Source organism: Heteronotia binoei, chromosome 6 (assembly GCF_032191835.1).
Source record: "Heteronotia binoei isolate CCM8104 ecotype False Entrance Well chromosome 6, APGP_CSIRO_Hbin_v1, whole genome shotgun sequence".
Classification (NCBI taxonomy): domain Eukaryota; kingdom Metazoa; phylum Chordata; class Lepidosauria; order Squamata; family Gekkonidae; genus Heteronotia; species Heteronotia binoei.
The window spans coordinates 21,986,253-21,992,269 of NC_083228.1; positions in this window are offsets into that span (position 1 = coordinate 21,986,253).

The window sequence follows — 6,017 nt, forward strand, 5'->3', positions numbered from 1 at the left end:
TACTCACAAGTTGCTGAACTTCCAATAACACAGGGAAACCAAAGGTTCAAGTCTATGTAAACAACCTCTGAAATGCTTCTGCAACAAACAGAGGGTCAGGGCTGCTTTCACAGCTACTGGGAGCAGCCATGTTGTTCTGCCTGCTCTCCCCACCTCCGTTCAGCCTTAAAGACACAGACACGCCATCCAAAAAGGAAGCCTTTGCAAGCTTTCTCCTAGCATTCTGAAGAGGAAAGGCACATGGTAGCTGTGGGGGCAGAGCTTCCCCACACTGGCCAGCTGACTGGGGGTAGGAAGGAGCCTGGGAAAGCAGGAGAACCCCCGCTGGGACCTGAGGATTGGCAAGCCTAGTCCCTGGCTAGTATTTGGATGGGAGACCTCCAAAGAATACCAGGGTTGTGATCAGGCTTCATTTTGGACAGGAACTCACAGGAGCGGAGCTCCAGAATCTCTAAATGTTATTGTGCTCTCCCCCCCCCCCCCGAATACTTAACCAAAACATATAAAGCAGACAGATGGAAATCTTCCTCATGCCACTGTGGCCACGTAGGAGAAAGAAATTTTAAAAGTATGATGGGAGTAAAGTTTTATAATGACAATTTTAATTTAAGAAGCATTTTAAGATAGATGCTGAGCTGATACAATTTAGTACACCTTCCGGTGATGTCAGAGGTATGTGGCCTATGAAAATGAGTTATGCAAATGAGCTGCGCTAATGAGCTCCTGCATCTCTTTTTCTACAAAATGACCCCTGGTTGTGATGCAGAGGCAGGCAATGGCAAACCCCCTCTGAGCATCTCTTGTGACTTAGCAGCAAAAAAGGGAATTAATAGTAATAATGGGGTAGGGCAGTCCGTGATTCTAATTGCACATGATTATTCCCACCAGGCCTTATCTCTCTAATTACCTCAGTGAGAGACTGTGATTACAAACAATTACATTGACCTGTATTCTTGGCTAGGCATACAAAAATGAGAAATCCTGTTTCCTTAGAAAAGCGTATTTGGGTTAAGAAAACGGCTATATGTGTCTACGCAATTTCAGTATGAATATTTTCCAAAAGCAGGACTCTGGCCACAATAAAATCTCTTCCCTGCACAACTGATCTGAAACCATATTATTTCTAGAGAGAAGTCCATGGGATTTCACAATTGGAGTGATGAAGGTTTAAGAGACAGCACTCTTCCTCTACATTTCCTCTTGGCCTGCTGCTGTCCCCCCTCCCCCTTTTATTTGCTTCCCCTTCCTAAACACCTCCTGGATTGTAGCTGAGAATATGGAGAATTGATTGGTTTATGGTTGCCTAGGGAACGCAGGCTTTGGGGAGGGGAGAGACTAGGGTTACTACCAGCCTCCATATGAGGCCTGGAGATCTCCCACTTTTACAATTGATCTCCAGCTGGCATAGACTGGAGATCCCCCTGGAGAAAATGACTGCTTCGAAGGTTGGTCTCTACGGCCTTGTACCATGCTGAGACTCTTCCCCTCCCCAAACCATGCCCTCTCTCTGGTCTACCCCCAAAGTATCCAGGTATTTTCCAACACAGACCTGGCAACTCTAGGAGGGACCTCAGCGGGGTATAATGTCCCATAGTCCACCCTCCAAAGTGGCCGTTTTCTCCAAGGGAACTGATCTCTGTAGTAGGGATGCCAGCCTCTTGGTGGGACCTGAGGATCCCCTGAATTACATCTCATCTCCAGACTGCAGAGATCAGAGATCAGTTCCCCTGGAGAAAATGGATGCTTGGAGGATGGACTGTGTGGCATTGTACCCCACTGAGGTTCTTGTCCTCTCCAGGCTCCATCCCCAAATCTCCAGGAGTTTCTCCATCTGGAGCACTCAATTTCCCACTGGTGGCCATGGGCGACCTGGCAACCCTACTCCATTTGCCTGGAGATGAGTTGTGATTCTGGGAAATTTCTAGGCACCACCTGGAGCTTGGCCCACTCTGAATTGGCCTGTTTCATCCCCACAACCCAAACTTAGATAAACATCCGGGAACGGACAATGCACTGCTCCTGTTGCTCCGATGTTAGAGTATGGAGCCCTGTGAATCATCCCATGAACTTCTGAGTCATCATGACTTAACAGACTAGAAGATATGTCTGTTAAATGCAAAAAATCCACTCATTTCTCAGCCTATAAAACTGAGGGTGCAGCAAAAAAAACCCTGATCTTACTGAATTACTGGGAGAAACATGGCATCAGCTGCCTGTAGAGAATAAATAGAAAATAAAGCCCACATGCATCTGAAGTCATCACAGTTCATAACCTGGTTTTAATGCTAAAGTTTGGAGGAAATGGCTGTTTAAAAGAAAAAGTAAAGGAAACATGCATTGACTTGTAACCAGAGCCCGCTTTTATGAAGATGCTGTACTTTTATCCGTTTTATCCGTCACTGCGCAAATACTAATCCTTCAGTCCTCTCTTTCCCTTCTGGTGCTTTGTGTTTACTCAGATTGTAAGCCTTGGGGGCAGGTACTTGTGCCTCAGACCGTGTAATAAATAAATGGACAAATAAGAAAGATCGATCGGCAGAACAAAGCTCTTATTGTTTAAGTTCATAGATCTTCCCAAACTCCCTTGTTGTGTTTTTCTGTAACCGTTTTGTGAGTTTAGCACAGTGTCTCTCTGTGACCTTTGCCAATGTTAACTCCGTTTTGTTCAGATCCTTCTTTTGCACGGCCTTAGATGTTCCGTGTTTAGCTATCGCCTTGTCTTCTTTTTAACCACGCGGCACAATTACTGTTTTATTTCTGAGTCTACCAAAATATTTGACTACATCAATTTCACTTTGATATCCATTTTCTACTCTTTTTAACCTTCAGTTCTGTGAGCATTTCAAAAGCCTCCGGGCCTGTTTCAAAGGACTCTTTTGAACTTGAGTGCAGTTATTTTCTTTTTTTATTCCTTTCAAAGGATCCACCCTCCCACTGAGTTTTTGGAGATACAGCTTTATGAGTGCTCAGGTACTTTAAAATTAGTATGACTTCACCACCTCACCGAGTTTTTCTGTCTAGGAAACCCACAGTGTCTTTACTGCATGGTTTTAAGAGAATACTTTATTTTTATTTATTATCATTTAGCAGATTTATATTCCACCCTACCCCATGAACGGGCTCATCTGAAGTAATCAGAGTTTCCTTTGTATGTAACTAAGACTGGCAATTTACCAGAAGAACAATCAGGTCTCTTCTAGGACAGCAGCCAGGGCTGGATTAACAATTAGGCCAAGTAGGCACTGGCCTATGGGCCCCCACACCTTTAGGGGTCTCAGGATGGCTCCCCCCCAGTTTCTCCCCTGCTTGCAGCCCTCCCAGCCTGCACGAGCAGCCAGAAATTGAGCCTCTCTTTGCCTGACTTGCCTGGTGTGGCTGCTGCTGTCATCATCACCAAGTTTGCTTCTCTCTGCGTCTCCCCCACAGCTTTGTCAAAGGGGCTTTTGAGAAGGGGCCTGCAGGCTGCAGTGGGGGCTGCTCCAATTCTGAGATAATTTGCCAGGGCCCCCCCAAATTTTGACTGTCTAGGGGCCTCCACAGGGTTTAATCCGGCCCTGGCAGCAGCTTCATCTAAAGGAATCGTGGAGAATATTTACAGCGTGGAAACAAACCACCATAGTTTAAGCCAGGGGTGTCAAATTCCTTTGCTATGAGGGCCGGATCGAACATAAACGAGACCTTTTTTTGGCCGGGCCGTATGTGTCATAAAATGTAATGACAGATGACAGAGATATAAACTTTATAAAGGAACCAATTATTTTTTAAAAAAAAAAAATCTTAAAATAAAAGTAAGCTGTGACACATAAGGAAGTGAGAGAGAGGGGAAAGGAAGCAGATAACAGCCAAAAGTTGCTCGCGGACCTGATAGGAGACCTCTGGGGGCCTGATCCAGCCCACCGGCTGCATGTTTGACACCCCTGGTTAAGGCCTTGACCATGGACTTCTTAATCTGGTCCTGGAGGTTAGTGCCCTTAAGGCCCCTCCCTGCATCATTTTCAGAGCCCAGCCCACTGAGGTATTTGTCTTTTCCCCCTTCTGCCCCCTTTTTCAGAGGCTGTATGCTGGTCCTCTGGAGGTAAGGCAGCATGGTACTGCCTGATCTCATCAGATCTCGGAAGATAAGCAGGGTCGGTACTTAGAAAGGAGACCCCCATGGAAGAAACTGCAGAGGAAGGTAATGGCAAGCTACTGCGACTTCTCACTTGCCTTGAAGACCCCTTGCTGGGATCACAATAAATCGGCTGCAGCTTGACTGCACTGTCCACAAGGATATGCTGACCCTCTCTAGCACAAGAACACACCTTTCTCTAGGACCACAATTTATGCCACACACCTTAGCTATCAAATGCTGCATGACAGACTGGAGAATATAGTGCTCTTTGAAGGATGTACTGCAATGTAACGCAACCACCTCCTTATGTTGAAATTGCCATAGTAACAACTAACATTGACTAGGCAGATAAAAATTCATATAACACTTAAGCACTGTAACTTTCTGGCATATTGCTGCAGGCTGTCCCTGTGGCAGCATTTACTTATGCAGTCCTCTGTGTGTGTGTGTGTTCATGTATATATAGCTCAAAATAGTCCATGTTTTGTCAAGTATACTGCATTCTAATTTTCAATCAGGCAGTTCCATGAAACAGAAAAGACTGAAGTCCGCTTATTGCATTTCTTCATAAAACCTGCGTCGAATATTTTCTGCCTGTGAAATGAACCCCTTGGTCCTCTTTCAGAACTGAAATACAGCCGTAGGATACGTGACTTCCTTATTTGCATTCCTCTACTCTTACGTCACCTTCACCTGCTTCTTGCCTTCCTTTCTTCCCCTCATTCCTCTCTCATGCGTCCTCTAAATTCGGAGTAGATTTCTTGGCACAAAGGAACCCTGAGAAGTGTAGTTCTGTGAATCACTAAAAGCTTCACCAAGCTTCATGCTTCGGTCTCTTTTGCTTTAGGGAAATTCATGACAGTTAGAGTGGTATAAAACCACTATTACTCTAAGGTGGCTTTTTTTTTAGCAGGAACGCATAGGAATGCAGTTCTGGCTGGCTTGATGTTGGGGGTGTGGCCTAATAAGCAAATGAGTTCCTGCTGGCCTTTTTCTACCAACCCCCCCCCCCCCCTACTTTTAGACTTCCTTGGAGGCAAGAAATTGTCTTTTGCTTATTTTATCATGTAAAAGCATAATGTCCATTGGAGTGACAGTGGTGATAACAACAAAACGGTCACCTCGAGGTTGGACTACTGTAATGCCCTCTACATGGGGCTGCCCCGTACCAAACTCGGAAACTGCAGCTAGTGCAGAATGCGGTGGCCAGGCTGTTAGTGGGACTACCTCGGGGGGGAACACATGCAGCCTAGGTTGCGGGAGCTGCACTGGCTGCCAATTGTGTTCCGAGTTCGTTACAAGGTGCTGGTTATTACCTTTAAAGCCCTATATGGCCGAGGACCTGCCTACCTTAGGGACCGTCTCTCTCCATACATCCCCCAGAGAGCACTGAGATCTAGCTCCCAAATTCTCCTAAAAATCCCTGGACCAAGGGAGGCCAAACTGAAAACAACCCGAGAGCAGGCCTTCTCAATAATGGCTCTCCATTGGTGGAATCAACTACCAATGGAGGTTTGAGCCCTGCGGGACTATAATCAGTTCCGCAGGGCCTGTAAAACTGTCCTTTTTCAAATGGCCTACAAGATGGAATCCTGAAGTGACACCTAGCCATCTGATATATACTGTGTTGTACTATAGCACCTTTAACTGTTGTGGTTTTAATTAATTTATTTGAATGTATTTTATTGTATAATGCATTTATCATTTATCATGGCACATGCCATGTCTGTGAGCCGCCCTGAGCCTGCCTCGGCGGGGAGGGCGGGATATAAATAAAAGTTATTATTATTATTATTAAAAACAGTATCTAAAAGGAAGTTTTTGAATAATTCTGCAAAAAAAAAGGCATTTGTTAATTAAACAGGATTTATTTATTTATTACCTGCATGCCTGAAATTAGTGAAGA